At 46.9% G+C, this 27,598-nt stretch overlaps 1 protein-coding gene across 2 annotated transcripts in view; it reads right to left on the bottom strand.

Annotated features, from left to right (window-relative positions):
• LOC142560483 (uncharacterized) overlaps positions 1–27,598 on the bottom strand; it is a 143,196-nt gene that overhangs the window by 27,220 nt on the left and 88,378 nt on the right. The gene's annotated exons all lie outside the window — the stretch shown is intronic.

The following is a 27,598-nucleotide window of genomic DNA, read 5'->3' as shown; positions in this document are numbered from 1 at the left end:
ATTCATACTTTTGCTTTATTTCTGTCAATCCTCACAATAGGAGGACAAGCGTATTAAAAGCACCAGAGGCGGCTACCTCGTCCATATTTCTTTCATTTCTTTTTCATTTCCACTGTTAACACCATACACGGACACAATATATTTACATTTATACTGAGGATAAAGTATCATATTTTTAAAAGAGAAAGAGGAAGCCAACTAAGAATTATTTCTAATGGTTTGGATAGCCTTTGCCTAGAGAATGAATATGTTGCTGTATATTCACGTCGCTTGAGATTGCTTTGCGACCTTTCCTGACCCTGAAAAAAACCTCCAGACTTCAGTGATCCTTTCGTCTGTCTTCTCTCAACGGCGTGTGAAATACACGTGAATGATATGTGGCTCAGTATTGCTTCTCTTTCCAGTAGGCAATGCTAACGACTAAAGGAAAAGAAGCTGTTCCAATAACTTACATTTATTAGGGATGGAAACATTGCTGTCTGCATGCAGATGTCATAAACATACATAAGCCATTCAGTAACCGAAATGACGTGAAGTCGGATTCACTCGAAATAGGGATCAATAGCAGTCATGCGCAGAAGCGCCTATACTCGGATTCGAAGTAAAAAAAGAAAAAAAAATACCAGTGATTGCGATACTCCCTAAAGCGAAATTTGAGCGCAGCTCTATACGTGTTTTCGTTTCGCGGTATACTGGCTGGCGTGAACAACGTCTCGTACGGTTCGTTGCAAACGGAGCGAAGTGTGGCGCGACTGCCCCGCTAATCGAGAGAGAGCGAGAGGCAGTAGTGCGTGGGTGACACGTGGGCGCGATTCACGGCAGCCGCCACGGACAGACCTTTGCTCATGCAGTGCTTTGTTTCCATTTATGGTATGTGTGGAGTCTTCGGTGAACAGACGAAGCACGCTGCCTTGGCGTCATCTCGCAGCCATCGTCGCAGCAGAGCAGCGCCTTGCGTGGCACTATGCTTTTCTTTCTCCCATTGCACCGACGTTAGTAGACTAAGTTCAGTTTTCAAACTCCTGTGACTGCGTGGACAAACCACCGATCCTCGCAACTAGTGGCGCTGCTGTCGCACTTTGCTCGGTCAGCACGGCGTGGACGGGGCGACGAAGCACAGTCCGCGGCTGTTCACGCGTTTTGGCTGTTTGGTACACATGCGTGTTTTGCTGCAGCCTCGGTGCTGTTTGCGACACTTTTGTGCGTTTTTATTGCCGTGTGCATTTTGATGAGTTTACGGTCCGTATCATCCAATTTTTATTTGGTGACGCGAATGAATATTTATGCTTCGTTCCTGCGGCGAGAACTTGCCTTCAATGTGCAAGTCTGCTCGGAAGCGAGCAAGTCTCATGTAGGTTTTAACATTGCACTTGTGAATGTGGTGCTCTGATAAACGAAATAGTGCTAGCTTCATTTTTTTTTATCCCGAAATGAAGTGCTGTGGGTGTGTATATACAGGGCGTCCAAGATAACTTTAACCAGAGCTTTAAAATATGCGAACGCCACGTAGCTGGACAGAACCAAGGCAATGTTGTTTGCCGTCGCTTGGAGCTCTCTGTCCCTCAATACGTGCTACATAAAAGTGTTTTTTGCGAGTGTGAAAGAAGCCCGAAAATGGACGCAAGATTACCGCGCGACTGGCCGCTAGGGGGACTTTGCGTGTATTCCCGGATTTCTTTCACGCTTGGAAAAACACTTTTATGTAGCATACATTGAGCAACACAAAGCTCTATCGGGAGTTTCTCATGTCGCTTTACAATTTTCTCAATGACACTTTTCTCCTAAATATATATAAAAAGTTCATCAATGAAGACTAATCTAATTAGGCGTAATGAAAACAATAATTTGATTATCTCCAAGCGACGACAAATAACATTACCTTAGTTCTGTCCAGCTACGTGACATTCGCATATTTTGAAACTCTGGCTAAGGTTAGCTGGGACACCCTGTGCATCGAGACAAGGTGCCTGGATTTATTCCTACTATTTCAAAAGGGCACCGATCGGCTTGCTGACCTCTACAACTGCTGATCAGTAGCACCTATTAGTGCTAACTAAGTAATTAATTACCCTATTGACCCGCGGACAGCTACAACATCTGATTATAGCAACTTTAGTAATAATAAACTAATTGTTTAATTACATGAATTATCAATTAAAATTCGAGCTACCTGTGGCGCTCCCGCCCTCTGGCACGGGAGCTACCGCTATATTCGGCGCCTACGGAGAGCCTGAACTGAACCTAGTCTGCCAACGTTGCGCGACACCCCGCTCCTCCGCTTTACTCCTCGCGCTCTCTTCGCTATGGCCATCGTTCATCCCCCGCTGCGCTCCAACGTTCGCTCTTTCATCCTTCGCCGTGCCAGTTCGTTCGGTTACGAGGGATGCCGACGCTCGCCGCACGAATGGCCGCCTAAAAACTGCTCTCTAAAAGAAAGGCTACAGCTCCAACGGAAAGGCAAATCAGTATTATGACAGCGAAGAATAAGATAATAATTACACGAAGGAAGAATCTTACCATATAAATCTGCGTAAGGTCCGCACCCGTGTAAAGGCCGCACCCTCAACTTGAGAGCCAACATCGCACAAAATGTAACCGAGAAGCAATTGGGTTCGGTGCGCTGGCTGATTTTGATCGCGCTCAACAGCAAATTTTCGCGCGCTACTAGATGGCGAGAGGAGGCAGTCGCGCAGGTTTATGGCAGATTTCATACTCGTAGTTGGAAAAATTAGATCAAATGACCCGGTCCCATGTAAGGCTCGTCAATATATATATATATATATATATATATATATATATATATATATATATATATATATATATATATATATATAAACCTGAAGAATGGGGGATAACCGAGGGGCCCGATTTTTATTAGTCATATCATGAGAAGCAAACAAACACTGACACCAAGGACAACATAGGGGAAATTATTTGTGCTTAATAAATGGAATGAAAAAACGATAAATTAATGGAAATTGAAGTGGGTGAAAAAACAACTTGCCGCAGGTGGGAACCGAACCCACAACCTTCGAATTTCGCGTGCGATGCTCTACCAATTGAGCTACCGCGGCGCTGTTTTCCCATCCACTTTCTTCGGTATTTATGTGTCCTAGTAGAACCCTGGGAGTGTTAGCCAGCGCCACCACTCACAGACATTGGCGGCGGACGTGGAACGTCCTTGTTGCCGAAGGCGTCACGAGAACGTGATCTTTTTGGGTGAAGGCAACTGGTCAATAAACCCACATATGCTACCTGAAGGCATCAATGTTGCCGGATTCGAGACCCTCGTTATGTAATAAACGAGAAGAAAGGGGGTTAACCGAGGGGCCCGATTTTATTAGTCATAACATGAGTAGCCAACAAACACTGACATAAAGGACAACATAGGAGAAATTACTTGTGCTTAATAAATAGAATTTTCAATTTCACTTCAATTTCCATTAATTTATCGTTTCTTCATTCCATTTATTAAGCACAAGTAATTTCCCCTATGTTGTCCTTGGTGTCAGTGTTTGTTGGCTTCTCATGATATATATATATATATATATATATATATATATATATATATATATATATATATATATATATATAATGGTTCGACGGTTCGTACAGTCGCGCGATTCACTGCGACTCCGAAACTTACATTCATCGTCATATGCCTATTCTTAAGTCCACCATAGAACGGCCTCTGACAGCGATATCCAATTACCGCTCTCTATTTACTCAGACTACTCGATCTACAGCCCTAGGGGTGCGGAAAGACCACCCGGGAAGGAAGAAAGCGCGTACGAAGTTAGCAGCCGTCCCTGCTCGCCCTTAACCATTGCACCCACCAATGATTACCACCAATTAGATACGGCATGCGGGCCGCGTAAGCGTCAGCCGTGCACAGTTATTCGCAGCTATGGCAGGGCTAGAGATGTGCGTTCTCCTTCCCAAGCGCGCATTTGATCACGTGACCTCCAACTAAGCAGAATATTGACTACGCTGGAGGATAATGCCCATCAATGTTTTTCTGGCACCCACAGTATATGGGTAGCTCGTTCACAGGGTTTTTGAAATGTATACGGAATATCACGGCCACAACGACAGCACAAATTTGCCTGGAGTGTCGATATAACGGAACTCTATTCTGCTATGAGGTCTTGTATATACTCATACATGATGGCCGTCCCTTCAGTGAAATATTTTCGAGCTCACACAGTTTCTTAAAGTGCAACTGTCATTAAAGGATTATATATATATATATATATATATATATATATATATATATATATATATATATATATATATATGGACGAAAGCAGGAACAAAACAATGAACGAAAAAAAAAGACGCAAAGAGAGAACAAAAAAGAATAACGAAAGAACCTCTAGGTAGTGCATTACGTGCTCGCATGTTTCGTCCAGGAGGTCGACCTACAGCGCCGCACGTCTACTTCTCACTGTGGCTCGTTATGCCTCGCAAGAAGTCCGACCCCTCCGAACGTAAGAACATAATGCATTACCACGCGTGCAGCAGCCTTTCGCAATGAAGTGTTACAGGGGTGTAACATGCTGCCGATTTTTTTTTTCCCTAAACCCTTTCTTACGGAAAGGCGCAGGACCCTAGCGCCCGTTTGGGCGCGTTCGAGCCGGCCGCTCGACCCTTTCCCGTCTGGCGCAATGGTCATGGCGCCTGCACCAAAAGCCGAACAATACTTCAACTGGCGCAAGCAGCCCGCACACAGTTTCGCGCCGCACAGCAGAATCAGCCAGGCGGAGCATAATTAACCATCGACCGCCAACGTCCGAGCCGCGTTTTTTCGCCGCACTCTCTCCCCGGCAGCGACGACGACGACACAGTTCGCTGTGTAACGATGCCGCAAAACCGAGCGCAAATACAGTGAGATGGGCGGAGAGGTTTGGGTACACGGCGAGCGGCCGATGGGACGAATGTATGGCAAAGAGAGGACAAGAAAGAAAAGAAAAAGTGAAACGCTGCGCTGCGCTGAAGTGACAAATAGAAAATAGGAGGGCAGCGAGGCGAGCGAGCGATCGGGCACAGTGCTGGCCGTGACAGCGGTCTCCGCGGGAGAGAGCTTCTGGCAATGGAAAACGGCTCGAACCGCGCGCGCTGGTCGGAGCAAAAACACTGGCACGGCGCCGGCAACGACGACGACGACGCAGGCGGAGCAAGCCGCCCCGCAGTGCCGCACTCGCCGGAGATGAACAGCGCTTTCCGGGGGGCAAAAGAAAACCATTCGCGGATGCAAGCTGATGATGGGCGCTCTCGCGCGCAGGCTATATCATCCATTTCGGCCCGAAGCTGCATTCCTGGGGGCAACGGCCGATTTCCCGTCTAGCCTTCCGTGTCTTTCTTTCTTTGCTTCCGGAAAGCGCATATTTCTGCGGTAGTGACCTCAGCGAAGACCAGAAGGCTTGGATGTACGCTGGGAACGTGCACAAATGCGATTGGTTGCCTTTCGCACCGCAGAGATTACAACACCAAGCAGATGGGGTCGGTAGCTGCGAATGATGTCGCAGGGCGCGGCGTAAATAAAGAGATCGATTACACTGCAAGAGACGCAGGAAAACTGTAAGCAAACAAGTAGCGCTGCTCTCAATTCGGACTGCTAACGCTACAGGTGGGGGGGGGCAGGGGGGGAGGCACGGTTATGCTTACACGCAGCAGTTGTAGTAGTTTCGAAAAGCGATGCAAAGGCAAAGAGCTTGACCAGTGTACTGTACCGGCTAACCACCCTGTACAGGGAAATGCGTAAAAGAAATGAAAGGTAAATAGACGGACTGAAGACATGAGCAAAGAGAGAAAGGAGAGGTAGAGTGTCGCTGGCCGCAGGGAGGTGATACGGTCTCAACCGGGTGACGTGGGCCTTCACCGCAGCAATGAGGAGACGGCGACGAAGCCGGGCATCGTGATGACAAAAGGTACGAGGTAATGATAGGTAAATAGAAGGACAGAAGGCATAGGAAAAAAGGGAAAGGATAGAGGAGAAATGAGTTCGTAGAAAAGAATGCATTCACCTCATTGATGTGTGGTTGTGACGCTATCCGAGTCTCGAGCGGTTCTGCCTAACACGGAGGCCTAGACGGTCTTATAACCACTGGCGGTTCTGTGGCAGGGCTACTTGGGAGACTTGGGGAACTAGTGGAAGTGTCAATGCTTTTGTCAGGTTGTGAAGTCGACGACCTCTTCGCCTTCGTGTCTTCTCCTTTGGGTCCTCGCCTTTGTGTCTGCTCAGGGCGCAGAGGGGTGACACCTTTTTCGTGGACGAGGTCAATGATCTCGACATGAGAATGCACGCTGGAATGCTATCACAACACGGCGCTATCCTTGCACTAACGATGACCGGCCAACGCTCCGTCCGACCGCCACTTATCAAGTGCGGCCGAGCCTGAATTTCGTCACAAGCACATCCAAAACTAAACGAAATCACGGGTTTAGACTGACGCAACAGGCTGCGCCCCATCCACCCCAACTCGACCTGCTTGCCCGCCAACATGGCTCATCAGTCGCACTTCAATTTCGAGAAAACTTGCGCACCCCTACACTGCGCCGGGACGCTTCCCCGTCTAGCTTTGCCGCAGCCACATTCCCGACCAAGCGCTGGGTGCATAAATATGCACGCCAGGCGCACACATGAAAGGCACTGTCGAAAATATTTTAAACCTGCCGCAAACGTCCTGAAACACGTATCACTGGACCTGCCGCGACAAGTTGCAATGCTATGTGCAAAGTGTTTTAGTAAAACGAGTTAGAAGGTAGACGGCAATGTGATTTCGGTGTCAGTATATCGTCACGCATCGTAGGTTCCTTTCTTTACACCGGGAATATTTTCGATTAGCTCGCTAGATGCTTTACAAGTATGCTAGACAAGAAATGTGGTTGATGTTTTCGTATCTGACATTTCTGTATAGAGAGTCCTCGCGTGAAGTTCACACTCTGTAAACTTAACAAAACCCACTCGAAGAATTGAAATATTCTCACTACGTTCTGCAGCTCTACGCATTTTCATGATTCTGAGGACGCAAAAAATTTGGTGAAACTAAATTTTCCATTAACAGAATTAATTGTCGCGAAACAAAGATTCTCCCCCTCACCACCCAGCGTGAATCGAAGTCAACGCTCACCACAGAGCCATCGTGCAACATTGTGCAACTCTCTCTCTCTCTCTCTCTCTCTCTCTCTCGTTATGTGTGCGTGCGTGGTTAGAGGGGGAGGGGAGAGGCGACGACGCATAGAAAAAAAAACTCCAATCGTGTATTTTTTGCTGCTCTTAAATTTGCATCGTGATTCCTGTCACAGGAACTAAAATTATGTTTGTTAGCAACCATCATGCGCATGTAGGAAATAGCTGAAAACTAATTCTTTCTTGTCTGGGCTCGTTGTGCCAAGATTAGACTTGCGCATATGTTTTCACCAAAAGTTCACGGCGTTTTCAATCCTTTTCATTGGAACCGAGAAAAAAAGAAATTGTCCCCGCCTCGCTGAGAGATTCCGCCTCCAATGTAACAATCACAGGCGTAAAGACATTCCAGCTTTCCCAATATATGTTTGTATACTCGTTCCCAGCGTTTCGCCTCAAAAGGTTCAACGAAAAGAAAACATTTTCGACGACTTGTACTCCTATATGTTCTAATATCAAGAGCTGTCGCAGACTCCGCCGCGAAAGATGAGAAAGGCGGTCGAAAGGATAGCACCAATATGTCTTGTGGAAAGAGCAATGAGATGCCAAACAGTTTCTGACAGTTAAAAACATTGCAAAGTCGAAACGCCGCATGCATACATGTACTCTTTCCGATTCCTTCACTTTTTTGCCCTCTCGTACACAGAAACTCTCCCAGTCGTAAAACTTGGTTAGAAGGCTTCGACTGTAGAGTTTTCTTGACATGAAGGGAGTTTGCATTTAAAGTAGGGTTCCCTTCCTGTCTTTTCTGTTTTTTTGGCACTTCTCTGGTCAAAGAACGTATGGCAGGCGAGGAAGCGAAAGATGGATTTCCATAGATTTAATGAGAAGGATGAGATGCGAGACCAGTCGTGACAGTTGGCTCAAGCCTGATCCGTTAGACAAGCCCAGCAGTGCTCATCACCCAACCTCCTGAATAGCTACAGACGCTTCCCCGCCCCCCTGCTTCTTTATCGTTCACAGCCGTCTGCAAAAGAACGGCTGTTTTGCGAGACTTGTCAGGAAAGGAGGTTGGCTAAGAGGAAAAAATAAAAACCTTGTTGCATGCATTCATGCCACGTCAAAACACGACGGACGTGAATAAATTGTCGAAACTGATACGCACGACGTCGTGGTGGCGGAATGAATTTCGATCGAGACAAATAAGGGAAACCGAGAGGCTTGCTTTTTGTTATTTGGAACCGCATGAAGTCGACAGACAGTGAAGCGAAGGAAACCACTGGAGAATAAATTGCGCAGATCTAGTGCACACGTTGGAATTATGTGAAACGAAGCGAAGCGGTTAATGAACTTCTATAGAACTAACGGCGATGTTTACAATTCACCCGGTGCAACGTGTGACCTTAGGTAATTGTTTATGTTTATCCACCAGAAAGATCACAAAGTTTAACCTCTTGCAATTTTTTTATGCTTATGCACTGCACCCCTCACAGGCTATGCCGAAATCCAAAAGCGAAGACAGGTGGATGCACAGTGTGAGACGACAAGGGGACGACGATGCAACGTTACACAAGCGATGCTCAACCAAATGGACTGCAGTGTGGGCCTGTCCACTCGTCCTGCTTTCCTTGGGTGTTTGCATGAAGGAAGGAAAACATGTATGAGAAGACGCCTTACCCAGTCCACGCGCTAGGAGAAAAGTGTGGAAGAAATCGCGCAGGTCTTTTTCCGCGGTAACGGCCACATTGTCGGGGCTCAATGGTGGTTTTGTTATCCTGGTGTGTGCTGCCCCGTAGATCGCATACCGTGGCAAAGGCGTCGTGGGTGCGCAGGTTTCTGTGAGCCTCCGCGTTTTGTCCCACGTGTTATATAAAAACGCGCCCTGTGGGAGTGTGTGGCATTTGCGCCAGTGTCGCGTGGGACGAAAGCGTTCTCTCAAAGCCGAGAAGAAGCGTCTCGCAGGGCAGGCATGTGTTCGGTCTATGCCGCAAGAAGGCGGCGCACGACACGGACACAGCGCGAAGCCAAGCGAACAAGTCTTCACGTGACCTAGAACTGCGCATGCGCCGTCACATCCGGGACAGCACGCCGAGAACGTGCCTCGAGTCTCCATCCAATAAAAAAAAATTATATTTTTTTATTTATTTACTATATTGCTACTCATTCGGAGTGTGGCAATTAGACAGTGCAATATTGTGTGTATATATGTATGTATGTATGTATGTATGTATGTATGTGTGTGTGTGTGTGTGTGTGTGTGTGTGTGTGTGTGTGTGTGTGTGTGTGTGTGTGTGTGTGTGTGTGTGTGTGTGTGTGTGTGTGTGTGTGTGTGTGTGTGTGTGTGTGTGTGTGTGTGTGTGTGTGTGTGTGTGTGTGTGTGTGTGTGTGTGTGTGTGTGTGTGTGTGTGTGTGTGTGTGTGTGTGTGTGTGTGTGTGTGTGTGTGTGTGTGTGTGTGTGTGTGTGTGTGTGTGTGTGTGTGTGTGTGTGTGTGTGTGTGTGTGTGTGTGTGTGTGTGTGTGTGTGTGTGTGTGTGTGTGTGTGTGTGTGTGTGTGTGTGTGTGTGTGTGTGTGTGTGTGTGTGTGTGTGTGTGTGTGTGTGTGTGTGTGTGTGTGTGTGTGTGTGTGTGTGTGTGTGTGTGTGTGTGTGTGTGTGTGTGTGTGTGTGTCAGGGTGCGTGCAAGCACCCTGACATGCGCGAATATGGGAACACATGTGCAACATGTGTTCTCATAAGATAACACGAGGTTATTAGATCTGTGGCATATGTGTCGTATGAAATTTTTTTTAATGGGATGTATTCGCTATCGCAATAAAATTTCGTGGAGGCTGATTCACAAGACATTTATATTTGCGCTATGGCATTCACGCGCAGGAGTTTGAGATGACTAATACATCGCGCTCCATGCTTGGACGTGAAGAAAATAGGCATTTTAGGAGAAAATAAAACTGTTCCTACGTTGCAGCTCTGCGAGCAGGCAGGCACGCGGGACTTCTTTTAGTTCTCCACGAACGCCATTTAGAACACGGCAAAAGGAGAGTTGTTGCGTAAGAGAAGCTAAGCTGCACCGCTAGGGTTGCTTGCACTTTTCTACGTAATATAGCAGGTGGTTCATCATCCTTGCGTAATTATTTGGTGGGATACAATAAAGAAAGAGTCGGATGATCCATACAACAGCGACAACCTCATTTTCATTCCCTCCTTGCATGCCCACGTATTTGGCACACTCATTTAGTTCGTCTTTACTATACCAGAACGAGTCGCTTATTTTCCCGTTTGTTCGTAAGAATCCTATATATGCATCTCTGAAATGTGCCTCGTACAGACGTTATTATTATTATTCCTTGCGTTTCATACCTTGCATAAAGTAACCTCTTTCGCGTAGTTATTTCGCGGCTCGCCCCTGTGTGTTACTTTCACCGCATGGTGCAAGCGGTTCAGACTTCGCTGAAAAAGATAAACAGCTTTAATTTTCCCTTCCTTGTTTAACTTACTTGCAGCTTCCATGCTTTTAGTATCGTTCACCACTCTTTCAGAGCGTGTTCTGAGAGCCCCCATCTTACATTCCTGCTACAGTGGTCATTAACTGTAAGTCAAAAAATAAACAAAGAAAAAATTAGGAATAATGCTTGCTGCATGGACGCCCGACTGTTTAGCAAATGCTTCCTAGGGTACATTTATTTGCCAGGTAGCTCACGCGTCATTCTGTATATTTATTTGTCCTGTATGTTGGCACTTTGTAGGCCTTGGCAGTACTACACCAACTGGTTTGAACTTCCAAACATCTCATGATTATTCCTACCAGTGCAGTCACAGTCAAATTTATGTGGCAACGAAGTTAAGTTTTTACCAGTACTCACCTACGGAGCAGAAACCTGGAGGCTTACGAAAAGGGTTCTACTCAAATTGAGGACGACGCAACGAGCTATTGAAAGAAGAATGATAGGTGTAACGTTAAGGGATAAGAAAAGAGCAGATTGGGTGAGGGAACAAACGCGAGTTAATGACATCTTAGTTGAAATCAAGAAAAAGAAATGGGCATGGGCAGGACATGTAATGAGGAGGCAAGATAACCGATGGTCATTAAGGGTTACGGACTGGACCCCAAGGGAAGGGAAGCGTAGCAGGGGGCGGCAGAAAGTTAGGTGGGCGGATGAGATTAAGAAGTTTGCAGGCATGGCATGGCCACAATGACCGGGGTTGTTGGAGAAGTATGGGAGAGGCCTTTGCCCTGCAGTGGGCGTAACCAGGCTGATGATGATGATGATGAAGCTAAGCTACAGCGACGGGGCGTCTGCCCATGTGTTACTGCGCCAAGTAGTCCGGCAGAGTATCACAGTGCCTTCCGTTTCGCTATCTCAATGTCGATCATGAATTAGCGCAGCTTGCTGGGCTTGCGAACCGTTTAGCGTTTCATAAAATCCGAAAGAGGAAAGCGAGTAGGTAAAATTCAAATACAGCGCCGAGTGCTGCATCTTAGATGTCTTATTTTAAGTGCTGAAGCGAAGAAGACGCGTTCTGTTCCCCAACTTAAACTCGAATGACACTGTGGAACTATATTCAGGTGTGCTGTCACGCGCGCACTTTGATTTCGTAGCTCTCCTTTCATTGCCACGGAAAGTTCACCTCCAGTATTGAATGGTACTGCCGCCATTTTAAAAGGACGCACGCAAAATTCTTGCTTAAGTCCAATTCTAGACAAAAATTCGTGACGCCATCGCCATAACTCTTGCGAAAGCAAGAAAAAAAAGTAGACCCGAACGTTAAAAGGACGATAAATAGAAAAATATTTTACATAGTATGAAGAAACAACCTCCTACAACGCTAATAAACGATAAGAAAATGGGTTAACCGAGGAGCCCGATTTTAATCAGTCATATCATAAGAAGCCAACAAACACTCACACCAAGGACAATATAGGGGAAATTACGCATGCTTGATAAATGAAATAAAGAATCGATAAATTAATGGAAATGAAAGTGGATGAAGAAACAACTTGCCGTACGTGAGGAACGATCCCGCAACCGATAAATTAATGGAAATCAAAGTGGATGGAAAAACAACTTTCCGCAGGTCACCCAATTTGATTTCCATTAACTTATTCGAAGGTTGTAGGATCGATCTCCACCTACGACAAGTTGTTTTTTTTCGTCCACTTTGATTTCCATTTTTTATCGATTCTTTATTTCATTTATTAAGCACAGGTAATTTCCCCTGTGTTGTCCTTGGTGCCAGTGTTTGTTGGTTCTTGTATATGACTTCTACAACACTAAAGCACTCATGAAGCAAGGAAAAAAAAGACGATAAACGAAATAACAACAGTCGAATAGCGACGCTGCCTTGAAGCTTCCAAATCAGTTAGAACATTAACTTTGACGGTGCTTGCTAGATCCTATGTACCGTTTACAGCGGTTAGTGTGCGGAGCGCAAAAGAGATGGCGCTACCGTTTACGACGCCATAGAACGCCTTCCGCGTGCCTTCCGGGCGCAGGCACGCATGCGCGAATTGCTGCAGAAAGGGAATGGGCTTCAGCTAACTCCGTTGACTAGATGTGATAGCATACTGCATATATGAAGCAAATTGCGGCTTGGTACACCTGGAAAAGTATCCTCCGGTACTATGCGATATCAGTGCATATCGTGCTCTACTCATAAGGGTAAAAGCGAGGTCGCGTACGGCGCAGACAGTGTGCTTTGGCAAATTAAAGGTTGTCTGTCACGGTTAAACGAGTCATTTTATAGATTGGGCTAGTAAGCTTTGAAATAATATATATGTATTTTTAGCTTCGATATGACTGCTTTGCTTGCTCTTTGCTCTAGGAACGTAAAGCATTACGAAATACCCATAACGGACTGCAGTTTCGTCGTAGAAGGAAGAGGCGGAAGTAAAGAGCAGGCAGTTTCGTTGAAACGCAAAATTTAAAAAAAAATTATCCGAGTAGCTACCGGTGACCGCTAAGCAAATATAACAAGAGCGCAGCTAAGTGGGCAGACCTTCATGTACATAGCTCTGACTGTTCTCTCTGATTATGCATCTCCGGGGACTACCTGTCTCTCGCATGTTCTGAAGAACCGGTGGTTGCGAGAGGCAGTGAAAACGCCGGAGAGACATCCTTAATGGCGCTCAAAGCAATATCATCGACATGACCATCTCGGGCATTACCATCGCAACGTCGGAATATACAGTACTGAAGTGGTAACAGCTGTCTGCTGTTACGAGAAAACAGAAGAGATAGAGAGAGAGGCAAAGTAAAGAGAGGGAGGTTAACCAGAGTACGCATAATTGTTTACCGTTTCATCGGAGTGCGCACACGCGCTCACCCCCATCAGTATTCGCTCACCCCCATCAGGCTGAAATAGGGCTGTGTGTAAATCGTCGCTGGCACTAACGTTCTGCTCGCGCTTTCACTTGAAAGCGTTGCATCGCTGGCGAATAATAATTAACCCAGAAAGCGATAACAGCGCTTTTCTGCATTCGCTCAGCACGTCGTGCATTATGGGAAGGGGAAGCCAGAAGGCGCTCAATGGCGGCGCGGTCACGTGTGCAACGATGGCAGCCGCCATGCAGGGGCGCTGTAAAATGTGTAAGTTATCTTCTAATCGACGTATATTGAATACGACAACATAGCCGAAACTCTTCAATTCTGCAAGTTTCAGGGACATTTACTGAACCACAACGAGCCAAATACAAATAGTATTGCTTCGAAACCAGTGACGTCACGCTGACGTACTTATGCTGAGGTTCTGGCGCGAAGTTAAAAATAAAAATCTAACCTTCATCTTCGGCTGTAATCATCAACCCATCCCGACGATGCGAACGAGAACAGAGTACTAAAAGAATATCATTCCAAAATAATTCAGTGTTGTTTCTATTTAATGCCCCCTCTACAGAAATGCTAAACAAAAAAATGCGAATGTTAAAGGAAGAGTCAATAGTCCACGCCGTGTTGCACACAACTTCTCGGATGCACAAAGCTGCGACGGCGTGCCACTGTCAGCTTGAATGCGGGGTCCCATTTGCCAAGCCGTCGCCTGCCAAGCTCGTGCGAATGGGTCGCAACAGCGTGAGAGAGAGAGAGAGAGAGAGAGAGAGAGAGAGAGAGGGGCAGGGAGGGAAGGAGAGAGAGGGGCCCGCCACTGACAAACACCAGCGGCGCGGCGGGCAAGAGGATATCGAGAAAAGAAGACTCTTTTCAGCTCTTGTCTGTCGCGTCGCGTTTCAGAGGCGAGGAACTCGCGACGAGGGCAGCTGCAGAATGGGTCGAGGCGTTCGGTCCACGCTGTTGTAGCCGCTAGTAATAGTCAAAGCATGGATGGGGGCAGATGGTGCGGTTAGGTTCAACAAATGGAGGGACAAATGTTCGAGCGAACTGCGCGAAGGATGAAACAAGACAGGGGACGAGAACGGCACGAATAAGGCGCCGGACGACGTTGCGAGTTAGTGTGCGAGGAAAGGATTCAGGCAGGTGAGCGCGCAAGAAAGTTGTGGTGGCAAAGGAATCGCCGCGTGAAAGCGAGGACACCAGTGATGGAGAACATGGGCGAGAGTGAGTGACCTGGTGAGGGAAGTAGAGAGCGACTGAAAACAATGAGTAGGCAAACGTACGAACAAGTAATCGAGAAAGAGAGAGAGAGAGGGAGAGAGAGATAAAAGGAAGGGAGGTTCGGCAAATGAACTAAACAATTCCGATTCCGAAATGAACCAAACCTATTCCGATTGTCTGCATTTTCATAAAAATAGCTGAGACCATCATAAACACGCGACTAACCGGTTTTTTTTTAACTCGCACAATATTACTGCACACGAGGTATATGGCTTTTGCAAAAATAAGTCCGGTAAAGCGTCGATATTAGGGTTGATCTTATTTCTCGTGTATATAAATGATATTGTAAGCATTTAGAGCTGCTCCACGATTATCTTACATGAAAACGATGCAAATGCGTTATTTTCAGGTACCGATACACACGACGATTGTAAGAGAGCGAATGGTTGGCTACAGGATTTGGCCTAGTGTCTCAAAGCCAACAAGCTGAAGTTAAATGCAGACACAACCAAGTACATAACTTTTACATCTAAGTGTACTACTACTAATGAAAATATGGGCTTACTATTCCTTTGCATTATTACTACTCAGAGCACGCACTAAAATAATAATGCAGATGTACCGACTCGCCCAGCTAGCTACCGTATTACTATTCCTTAACACTCCCATGCGAAGGGTAACAGCTGTTCAAATTTTCGGAATCACTTTTCAGGAGGTCTTATGATGGTCACCGCTGTTAGATACGGGACTTCTTCCTGAGCCTCCTACGAGTTGACCAGACCATATCGAATCGCGCCACAGCTAATTAAGAAGCGCAGAAGCACGGATACCACATTCCTGAGGCGCGGCACGTGCAAACAAGTTGGCGGCCCCCACCTCGTGTGCCGCAGGTGGAGCTATTCACTGCTTGACTCTTCCCGAAAGTGATCGCGAGAGCCTGGCGCTGTTCCAGGTAACTTGGGTCCAAGAGGCAAGACGGGTGTAATGCACTGTGAAACCCTGGCAGCGTCGCCCCCATCCGCCTATTGTGACGGCGCATTGCAAGTCGGCAAGGCAAGACCGCAGGGTGAAGTAAGCCCTCGGACAATTGGGGACCAAGCAGCGACTCTCTTCGCCGGGTGTGATACAATCGCACGGGCGCCTACCATTGGCCGAAAATGACGACACCTGAGCGGGCTCGCCGATTGGCCGAAAATGGCGTCACCTGAGCGGGCTCGCCCATTGGCCGAACGTGACGTGTCTTCGAGACACCGAAGGTCTTAAAAGACACAGACCGGGAGGAGCAGAAGAGCATTCCTAGAGCATTCCTTGATTCATCTCTTTCGAACTTCTTGCGACGGGCCGCAGCGTCCGAGTTGCTGCGGGCCGGAATGACTCTAAGACTGTTAATTGACTCTCACTGTAAATAATGTAAATAAACCTTCCAGGTTTTTCATCCCGAAGTCCTCCTCAACTCTTACACCACATATTGATACTTTGACAAGGTTCCGACACCTTGTGCCATTTACATTGAAGCGCTCAATATCCTATGCACTTATGTAATCACGCTTTCCTTAATGATTTCTAGTGAGGGAGTCAACAACGCAAACAAATCTATGCTCGTTAAAAACCATAGAAAATCAAGCAGTAAGGGCCATAGGTAACGTAAGCCGCTGAGATTGCATTGCACCATATTACAACAAGTGCAGTGTACTTGACATAAGAAAATCTAAATGAAAAATGGAGGCATTACGACAATAGCAAACGCGCAAATAATTACTTCTCTCGGCAAGAATTGGGGGAAGCCATGCTCGCAGCCCCGGCCTTGGAGGACCAGCGAAAGCTGGTGAAGCAGGCTAGGGAAGCAGCAAAGGCAAATGGCTACCTGGACTGAGGAGGCCACCCGCCTTGGGTGAAGAAAGAACTCTTTCTCACTGATTCGCATTATTAAGTGTTTATTCTCTCTCTCTCGCAATGTTCAGAGAAAGAACGTTTGTACATAAGAATAACTATGATATATAAGCGAAGGTCGAGACCAAAATATCGGGAACAATGTTAGTCTCTCAAATTGTCAACATTTTAAATGATTATTTCTTGGTACTAGAGCTAATAAAATCTGGAATGTCAACTTAGAAATTTAAAAAGGAAGTGATGGAACTGTCATTAGAGTACTAAAATACTTACAGATGTGTTTCTTCATGCGTTTACATTATTGCGTTAACCAATATGACGCTGCTGCAATACATGTCAAGTTTCAAAAGATGCGAGTGTTCGAAATTTTCATCATGTGCAATGTTTTCAAAACTGTTAAAGAATACGCAATATACTACCCATTCTAAGCACAAGCTTTTTTATTTCTGCCTTACTGCTGTAGTTGTAAGGGTGTCATGGCCCGGTCAGGCAATTGTTGGCATTTATCCCTGCCCCACAAGAAAATATTTTGTAGGATTGTCTTCAAGAAATAAAGAAAGGAAGAAAGAAAGAGAGAGAAAGAAAGGACGTCAACATGACTTTTTGCAGTTTGCTACCCTACGCGTGAAGAAGAGGGCTAGCGACGCAGGCGGAGGAAGCGCGAGTGAGGAGCCTATACGCAAGAAAGCGAGTCATTGACTACGACAGTCTGTGTTCCAGGCAGTATATTCGTCCCCACCATCAACAGTCACTACGCTTCCAAAGAAAAGGGGATGACTCGACACTCCTGCGACACTCCTGCGACACTACTGCGACACTCCTGCCTGGCCAGACGATCCGAACGCCGCGTCGAGCCATGACAGCTGAGCGAATAAACCCGCATTTGTAAGCTCATTAAAGCACCTCCAGCGCTTCCAAGTTCTTGTCAGACCCTTCGACGAGTACGCAGCCTATTCGGCAACCTGGTTGCTCCAACTTTTCTCTTCAACCATCATACGCCGAGACCGGCATGCAGAACTCTGCAGCGCCGTCGGAAGAAGAAAAGAAGAAACCGTGTCCGTCGTTTCGCGAAGCATACGAGCGATGCGGGATGTAGGGCATCGAGCCGTGAGATGCGAGCGGGTATAAATGTTCAAACGATAGCGAAGGAGTGCCGAGAGCGAGGAATCCGAAATACAGGCCGCCCGGCGATCCGGCCGAGCACAGTGATCTTGCCTCGCTGATAGCTTGCAACGGCGACGGCGTAGAGCATCAAATTGCGATGCCGAACGGCCCGGGAAACAATGGCTCCAATCTTCCATTGTTTGCTTGTTTGTCTGCTCGGTGAAATAGAAAAAGCGTTGCGACAAAAACCACGAACAGAAAGAGGTGCGAGGGAATCTAGGGAAAGAGGAATAATGAAGCGAAGATAAAAAAGGGGAAACAGTGGGTAAAAATAGGTGACTAGGAAAACAAGGGTCTTCAAGAGAAGAGAAATGGGGAAGTAAAGAAAGCGCGGGTCAAATGCAAGGGGGAAATGAAGGGGTATGAAAATAGTAAAATGTTAGGTGAGAGGCTGAACAAGGTAAATAAGAGGCGAGTTCAAAGAAATGGGACAGAGTTGGAGAAAGGGAGAAAAGGGGGAACACGGAATTTTCTGCGCTTCGATTTCCGTCGGTCAAACACGCACACACACACACGCGCGCGCGCGCGCACAGACGCGGTCGGCACAGTCTTCCATGCCGTTCAAATCTCTGGGACGAGCGGGCAAGCATCCAAGAACGAAGGAGGCGCAACATATATCACTCGACGCATTTCCATGCACCGCGTCGCTTCTTCTGTCTCCTCTTTCCTTTTCCTGTTGCTTTCCTCCTCTAGTTGAAACAGGGGCCGGCGAAGATTCAACCCGCACTATCCCAGCAGGGCATTACAGCAGATGGAAGGAAAAGCGGACAGCTGGAGCGACACGAGGCGTAGAAAAAAAAACAAGGAGCAAGAAAAGCAGGCACGCGCGGACTTGATAGCCGGGACTTTCTCAGGAGTGGGCGGGGACGTAATAAATTTTTCGTTCTCAGTCTCGTTTTCTCCTACAGTCGGCCTCGTTGTAGCATATCATCGTTCCTTTCTTTCTTAAAAGTGTGCAACGTGTTTCGTGTGACCTACACTCCCCGTAGAGCCAGCCTGGGCTGCGAACACCCAAAATTTATTCGCCCCGTGTGGAGTGGTGTCCTATGTGGAACGTGTATTAACGCGATAGCATTAAGGGTCCCGTGTTCCCCAAAAAAATGCGGTGTCGGCGTCCGGCGCCGACCGTCTTGTGAGCTAAAAAATCCTTCCGAACCACGCATACGAAACAATGCAGGCCCTCCGCATGGCGCAGAGGCGTTGCTGAAACTAACTGAATTTCGCAAAGTAAATTGCGCCAGAAAAATCGTAAAGTACGAATTACACACAACCCACAGACATGACAGCGTCGGATTGTAATTTGAAAGAGAAAACATGATTAAGTTACGCGGAAACTCAAGCACAACCTATTTATTTTCCAGCGTTTTTACCTCTCATGGAGCGTCCTGCCACGCTCGGTTGCCTGCAACGCCACCCTCCAGATGGCGCTCGCCTACGCGCATCCGCTGCCCACGCAAGAGGCCGCGTTTCTACCTGAAAGTTCGCCTTCGCGCATAGCGTTCGCCGCCAGCATTTCCCGGTAAACATTACGGTTACGTGTGCTGCAGTTGCCGAGAAGCGTGAGAAGCAGTCGGAGATCTGTGAATGCTATCGCGTTCCACTCTTAAAGGCGAAGCTTAAGCGTCAACCGAATTCTTTCCTGCGCACTTACAGCGTCAAAGTGTCTATTTGGCGTCACGCGCTATTTTCGCGAGCTGCATTAACGGTCGAAGCAAGTTTCGAGTGGTCTGCTCTCATACGCGGAACGGAATGGGGCATCGCCAAACGGACGCGCCGAGCCGGCATCGAATATTGGGCGGAAGTATGGCTTCCATGTGGTTCGCCGCTTAAGGGTGATTATCGGCGGACGCCTGCACGCCGATCAACCGTGACGCTAAAATAAAACGGTGAAGATGCCGAAATATTACAAATTAAGATCACGTTATGGGAATATGGTTTCACTGATGATTTAATTCTAAATTTTACGCCCGAGGGTGATTGAGCATTAGAAAAGTACTTCAGTCTGTCGACTCTGCCCTTCAAGCCCAATGTGGCTTTAGCAGGCCTATTATGTATTAGTGCTGGCGGAATTTCTGTCAATAAGATATTATTATTATTATTATTATTATTATTATTATTATTATTATTATTATTATTATTATTATTATTATTATTACTCCGAAAATAACAAGGAATTGAAAGCAACACGCACGTGAACATTTCTGACACGTTTCCTTGCGGGTCTCGCCGCCCCCCCCCCTTCACCCCTGCTTCTTCTGACGCTGAAGTTGCGGCTAACAGAGCTATAAATCTGACACGATCACATATACAATGACGCTTATCATTCTCCGCGAAATATCAGCTAGAGATTTGCCCAGTCGCAAGGCGTTTTTTGTCAACTTAGACAAATGGAAACCTGACAGTTCATATTTCATTTTATTACATAACGTTGTTTTTTTTTCTTCACGCTTTTAAGCTGCTAATATATCTACGCGCGTCTCAGGCCTAAATCAAAATATACAAATTTCGATTTGGCGAGGCACGCGAAGTAGCCTCTCCACTCTGTGTCCCCCGCTCGCTCGCTCGCGCTGTCTTCGAGAAATGGACTTCCCCACACTGCACGGCTCTAGAGATGCAGTGTATGGGCATAACAAGTGATTCTCGCCCCTTTTGTCTCTTCCATCAACTCTCTGCCCTTTCCTCTGGAATCGCTCTATCAGGCGCCAGCTAGGGCCCTCGCATGTGCCCAAAAATTGGGGACGTGCTTAATGCGAGGACAGAGATTGTTTGTTTGTACGCTCGTAAGCGAAAGCGTGCCTGATGAAATATATACACACACACAGAGAGAGAGAGAGAGAGAGAGAGAGAGAGAGAGAGAGAGAGAGAGCGTATATGCATGCCGGGTCGGCGCGACCGACTTAATTCAGTGAACGGGCAGCCATCGTTTGACGCGGTGGGCAAAATAAAAAGGCGCCGCGCATCGGTCGGAGGTCGCCTGGGGTGTCGACCGCGCTTTTGTGGCGCTCGCTCCGGCGACGTGATAAACGAGCCACGTTGCCGGATGCGAAAAATGGTGCGTGGCGCATCGCCCTGTACGCCCGCAAGTCTCCTTCCGCTCCCCCCCGCCCTCCACCCTCGCATCCGCCCCTTCATATTTCTCGAGGGAGTGAATCAAAATGAGTTTTCTTAACTGAGCTTTCCCAAAGGAGGGGTAGCTTATTTACAACCACTGCGATTAGCAAAGAAAAAGAATGGTAACAAAAGAATAAATACGCACGCACGCACACACACACACAGATATATATATATATATATATATCGACGTCATGTAGCATTTGGTGGCAATAACCTCTTTGGCTCATTTCATTCCGCTTATCAACTGATCGCAGTTCGTAACGTGTCAGCTTCTTTCGTGTGATACCATACCGTAAGTCATACCATAAGAAGCCAACGAACACTGACCCCAAGGAAAACATAGGGGAAATTACTTGTGCTTGATAAATGAAATGAAGAAACGATAAATTTATGGAAATGAAAGCGGCTGAAAAAAATTGAGTGTTAGCCAGCGCCACCAATCAGAAGCCTTGGCGGCGGATGTGGAACATCCTTTCTGCCGCAGGCGTCACGAGAACGTGATCTTTCTTTGTGTGTGTGTGAAGGCAACCGGTCAATAAACCCACACATGTTACCTGAAGACATCAATGTTGCCGGATTCGAGATCCTTGTTATGTAATATACGAGAAAGGCGGTTAACCGAGGGGCCCTTGGTCAAACCCCTTTTTTGACATTTACGCTACCTGGGGGCGGCTCGCACGAACATCTAACAACAAAAATAATAATTAATTTAGGAACGCCTTCAATGTACTGGGTGTCTCACGTAACTTTAGCCAAACCTTAAATGTGCAAATGCCACGTAGCGCACAGAAGCCAGGCAATGTTGATTGCCGTTGCTTGGAGGTACGCATATCTTTTTCATTCTGCCTAATTAGATAATTAGTGCTCATTAATCAACTTCTCAAGTATCATAATTACAGGAAAAGTGTCAATGAGAAAATTGTAAAGCAACATGAATGTACTCCCGATACAGCTTTCTCTTGATGGATACGTGTTACATAAAAGTGCATTTTCCTAGTGTGAAAGGAGCCCGCGAATACACGCAAAGTGCCTCGAGTGGCTCGTCCCGTGGTAATTTCGCTTGCAATTGCGGGCTCCTGCGCGCTCGGAAAAAAACCATCATGTCGCACGTATTGAGCAGCAGAAAACTGCATCGGGTGTTTTTTCATGTTGCTCTACAATTTTCTCATCGACATTTTCATCTAATTATGATATTTGAGAGGTTGATTAAATAAAACTACATAATTAGGCGGAAAGGAAGAAAGACATAATGTGTGTATCTCCAAGCAACGGCAACCAACATTACCTTGCTTCTGTCTAGCTACATGGCACTCGCATATTTTTTATTGTTTGGCTCAACTTAGGCGAGACACTGTATGAAAGCGTATGAAGGCTTGCTGCGCACTTTGCAACGTAACTAAAGTGCAGAAATTTGATCGCCCCTATATATATATATATATATATATATATATATATATATATATATATATATATATATATATATAAAGACAGAGAGAGAGAGAGGGAGTTCTTCAGGCTACCTTTCAAACGCAAAGAACTTGAGCGATGCTACAAGGTAAACAAACAAGTATTTAATTTCAATAGTATCGACCGTTGGACCGACCTCCATCAGAGTTTACCAAAAAAAGAATGGCAGTTCGGCACTGATAGTGAAGACAGCAGACCGGTTGCCAGCCGTTCTCAGATACATCAAACCGAAAGGGATAGTTGTGACAGTGATTGACTTTTTCTCGGCGCTTTGGAAGATTTACAGCTGCCTTATTGGCAACGATGCAGGGCAAAAGGAAGGCGGAGTCCCATGTATGTAGGGCGAGGAAGTCAGTGAAAAAAAAAAAAGAAGGAGACATAAGTCGGAGAATGGAAGGGGGCAGAGAATAGGGGCAGCTAGGTTCCAGTTGACACGAGGCAAGGAGGGAGAAAACGGTCGCTGTGCAGCACCAGTGCGCGTGCCGCCATGGTAGCGGTGGAAGGGCACATTGAATAAAGCGGAAGGGTGGGGGAGGTCACAACAGAGATGGGGCGTGGAAGGGAGACAGAAGAGCGGCCACTTGTGGAAAGTACTACAGTGTCACAATACACATATACAAGGCACGGCCCGTTTCGGCAACTTTGTGGTGCAGCTGAAGTGTGGGAAAAAAATTCTAAAAAGAATATATACGCGGGGTTCGCAAGGCGAGGGCCTAGTCCCTGGGCTTAGTTTTTGAGGGCCGAGTCAAGGAGCCTCCGTGTGGTGCAGTTTTCGAACGTTCACTGGACTTCTGACACGACGACAGCTCGTGCGAATTCCAAGAAAGGGCAATAAGTCACTGAGCATGACGACTTGAGTGGCGGGGCGGAGGAAACTGGATTGATTAGTTTTCCGCGTCTCAATTTTCTAGTAGAGAATATGTATTCGCGCTCCCCATGTACTCTCACTGCATATCCTGGAAGCACGTCAGCAACCCCGGACTCTCATTATGAAATTGCTTTAACGTACCTTAAAATTTATGGATGAAAAAAGGTTCTCTCTGCTCGCGTGCATGAGTGTGTTGGGGACCAGACTGCAAGAGCACGACGTTCACGCGTTCAAAGGAGTGATCTGGCAGTCGAACGTGTCTGGGCAAGGGCAAATTCAGGATACTTTTCACATGCGCGGGGTGGTTGTTGAACCGCCGGCGTAAAGGGGTCTCTGTTTTTCCGATCTATCCCTTCTTACACGCGTCGCATCAAATTTTGTACACAATGCTACTGGAATCACAGCTTACATTTTCGTTCATTTTATATACAAAGGACGAGTTCGACGCCTCAGCTGTGTCTGTTGTTGCCACGTGACAAGATACCTTGCAACAAGGTTTCCCACACGGTCGACAACCCTTGGGCGCATTCGGTTTCTGTGTCCACATAAGGCGGCCGCTTGAAGATAGTAAGTAGCGAGTAGAATGCTCTGTTTTATGATGCTCAAATGGTGGTTGAGAATGGCATTGAACCGTGGAGCACCGGTATTGTATGTGAGGACCAAGTTCAGATCTGACTGAGTATTGGTATTGCTCACCCTTTCTCCCATTATATGTACTCAACATAAGCTGCGGGTGCGTTCAATGGCATCGTCTACTACTTGTGGAGGGTATTTTTGGCGCACAAGAGCGGATTTCAGTTCCTCTGCGTGTCTCTCAAGTCGTGCGAATTCGGAACAGATCCTTCTGCATCTGTGAGCCTGGGAGTAGGGGATGCTTGTTTGGAAGTGATGGAGGTGGCTACTATAGAAATGCAGGTATCGCTGACGATCTGTCGGTTTTTTTGTATAGGGACGTGGAAATGCGACGGCCACTCAGTGACAAAGTGACGTCGGCGAAGTGAACACATCTTGGGAGAAGTTGGTCGTAAAGAAAATCGACGGGTGCAAAGAATTGAAATTGAAAATGAACTACAACACACTTTGTGCACTGTCGCCCACACGAAGAAAATATCATCCAGGAATCACTTGTCAAATATTGGTTTGATGGCCAAATTTGCGAGGGAGGGGATTTCTAACGACGCCATAAAGATGTTTGCATAATTTGGCATCATCTTCGTTCCCATGGCGGTTACGCTGATTATATATATATATTATATATATATATATATATATATATATATATATATATACCATTATCGGCCCATGTGATCATGTGTTTGTGGGCTGCACATGTGTTTGTGGGCTGCAAACTCTCAAAATCTTCAGGAATAATTTTGCGAAGAATGCAAGACTTGGCATCAGCAACTGTAGCGATAGAATAGTGCAGCAATATCGCCCGCATGTACCGCATATCATATAGCATGGAACGGCATATAGCATAAGTATACCTACATACATACGAGACATCACGGCGACGGCGATGACGGTGAAAATTCGCTTGGAGTGTCCATACGAATGACATCGATATAGAACGAGATACGGTTCGTTTAGAAAGATAACAGAACTGAATTACTGGAACCGAGTGCGCGCTCGGGATACATTTACACTTCGTTCTTCGGGCAGTTCTGGGGCACGAACGGCGCCGGTTGCGTTCTGCGAGCTCCCGAAGAGCGAACTACCCCAGTGCACCTCCAGTGCATAATCAGTTCTAGCAACAAAGTTCGGTTATGTTTCTGAACAAGTCTTCACTAATGTTGCCCCGACAGGTGAAATTTTGTGCACACTACAGCTGCAAATTTCCTGAAACAACACAACCGCGTTCACCTTTATTATCTCTATAGGCAATCTGAATTCCTCTGTAAAGCAAACGTGAGAATTAAGAGACGCTATCGTACATAGTTTTTTTTTCTTTTTATTCTTTTTAACCTAAAATAACCGTTCCAAACAAACATAAGGCGCACTGCAAAGTTTCCCTCATATCCTTACTTATATTTTATTATCTATGACATTTTTAAGCGCTCTAAACTGTGCAGTTGCAATATACGATTATTTTTCTATCAAAACAGATGCAACGTTTCACCCGGGATTTTTGCACTGGGGCGATTAATCAAGACCTCAGGGCTCGAACGCCTTGAGTTGTGCCCGATGTTGAAAGGTTCGTGTTGGTGGAGAGGATGCATGTCTATAAAGAAGAGGGATGTCGCTATGCATATTTTATTATCGCGATAGCAATTATGCCGTATCAACAGGTTCCGCGTATACTCAGGTATATGCATGTTCTATCTATATGCATGTCTTGTTAAGAACGGCCAGCTGCAGTGCAAGTTTGCCACCTAGTTGCGACTGGAGAAGCAACATCTCGGGAGCATCGCCGCCAACCTCTAGCCACAGCGTGACTAAATCGACTTTGTGTCGGGGAACAAGACGCGCATCCCCCACTCTTCGTCACTTCAGCTAGGATGCGTTCGATGAAGCAGGCTTTGTGCTGAAACCGCCGCCAACTTCTAGGCTCATCGCCGTTGTGACGGAATGAGTTCGGCGGGCCAACTATTGTTCCCAAACTCCCCAACGCGGACCTGATCTGCTACGGGTGCGCGAGTTGCCGCGGGAACGCCGTTTTGCGCTGCTTCCCACGCACCGGCCAAGACGCAAGACAACGCGCTACCCGGAACGGCTCCGAGTTCTACGGGGCCCCTCTGACGTCGGCTCCGGACCTTCGCACCGGTGTGTATGCGTGCGTGCGTGTGTGTGTGTGAGTAAACCGTGCCGCAGAGAGGCGGCTAGTTTGCGATGACTAAACGAACGTTCGGATCACCTTGTATCGGGAGAGGGCCGAGTGTTTAAAAACTGCTGTTGTGCGGATGCTCGGCACACTTCTCTTAAGCAGTCATGTTGGACTGACACTCTCTCTCAAGCAGTCATGTTAGACTGATGTACTTTCTCAAACAGTCATGTTAGACTGATATAAATACTGTAAATAAACCCATATTCCTCGTTCTAGATGAGAAGCAGTCCTTCCCTTCATCAACGTTCACAGCGTGGATAAGTTGGACGTCGGCATGGGCCAGCTACCTTCTAATTCATGCCCGACTCCAACCTTGACAACGGATCACGTGCGATGGGATTAAGCCCCCAAGCCTGAAAGTCTACATAAATGCAAGTGAGATTGAAATTAACTAACTCTTAAATCACTATTAAATCGCCACAGTTGCTCAGACCGGGGCTAAGTTCGTGACTCAAAGATTCCTCATAATTCCTGAAAATCGCAGCGTGCGAAAGAAAGTCACAATACATAACATTGACGGCGCATGGCTTTTACCTTAAATCTTCCCAGACTATTATGCATAAAAAATTGCAAGCTATTATCAGTGCTCGAACCTGAAAGCGACGTTATTTCACCGGCGCGTCTCCTTAACGAACGCGCAGTGGCACCCGTGCGACGCCATTACAGGTCCTACGCTGCCTGTTCAAGCTTCGTAGCTTGATACCAGGCATTTTTGGCACACTCGCGTATATTTAGAACAGCGATAGCCAGGGTTAACGCAATACCATCCCTCGCTATCGCTATCAGTACTTCTCTCTTCGGGACGAGCTGCCAATATTTAAAGCCCCTTATATGAAGATCCTTTCCCTACCCCAGTGCCCTGGGTGGCTGACTGCGGGTATCGCACTTCAGTATCAAAGTTATATCTGGCAGCGCACATCATAACCGCTCTGAATCCAAAATAGATTCTGGAGTTTTACGAACCAAACCCAAGGTGGGATTATGAGGCACGCCGTATAGTGGGGTAACACCTAATTGATTTTGATGGCCCGGGGTGCTTTTTAACGTGCGCTTAAATATAAGTACAGGAGTGCGTTTGCCGTTCCACCACCACCGAAGTGCGGCAGCTCCCGGCCGGAAATCGAATCCACGGCATCGCTCTTAACCGCGGAACACCGCAGCCACTAAGCCAACGCTACGGGCGCAATCGATCTCAAGCACGTTGAAAGAAGGCCCCGGCTGGTACAGTGGCACTGGTATCCTTGGCCTGCAGCGTCAGCTGCTGCCCTTCGTTCGAAACCCTGCCTCTTCTCGCACCGCTACGACTTCTGCTGTGAGAGCTCGCTCACGTCAACGTGATAATGACAGCAGCCAAAGAGACGCTAACGGTACAATTAAAGAAGAATGAGCTGGCTGTGTAGGTTTCTGTACTCGGACACCAAAAAAAAAAAAGGGGGGGGGGGAACGTCAGCCTTGCCTGGCGCAAACACTTGGTGGTCCATAACTAGTGCAAAATCAGAGAATGGGTGCCGACGCCACGTTCACGCTTCAGTACTATATAGCAGCCCGTGATGTCACTGGTTTTTGAGAGTACCTTCTCGGAAGAAATTAATCATTTTG

The sequence above is a fragment of the Dermacentor variabilis genome, chromosome 10, assembly GCF_050947875.1.
Source record: "Dermacentor variabilis isolate Ectoservices chromosome 10, ASM5094787v1, whole genome shotgun sequence".
Lineage (NCBI taxonomy): Eukaryota > Metazoa > Arthropoda > Arachnida > Ixodida > Ixodidae > Dermacentor > Dermacentor variabilis.
Note: the sequence above shows the minus strand (reverse complement) of the source record. Positions and strands in the feature narration are given on the sequence as shown.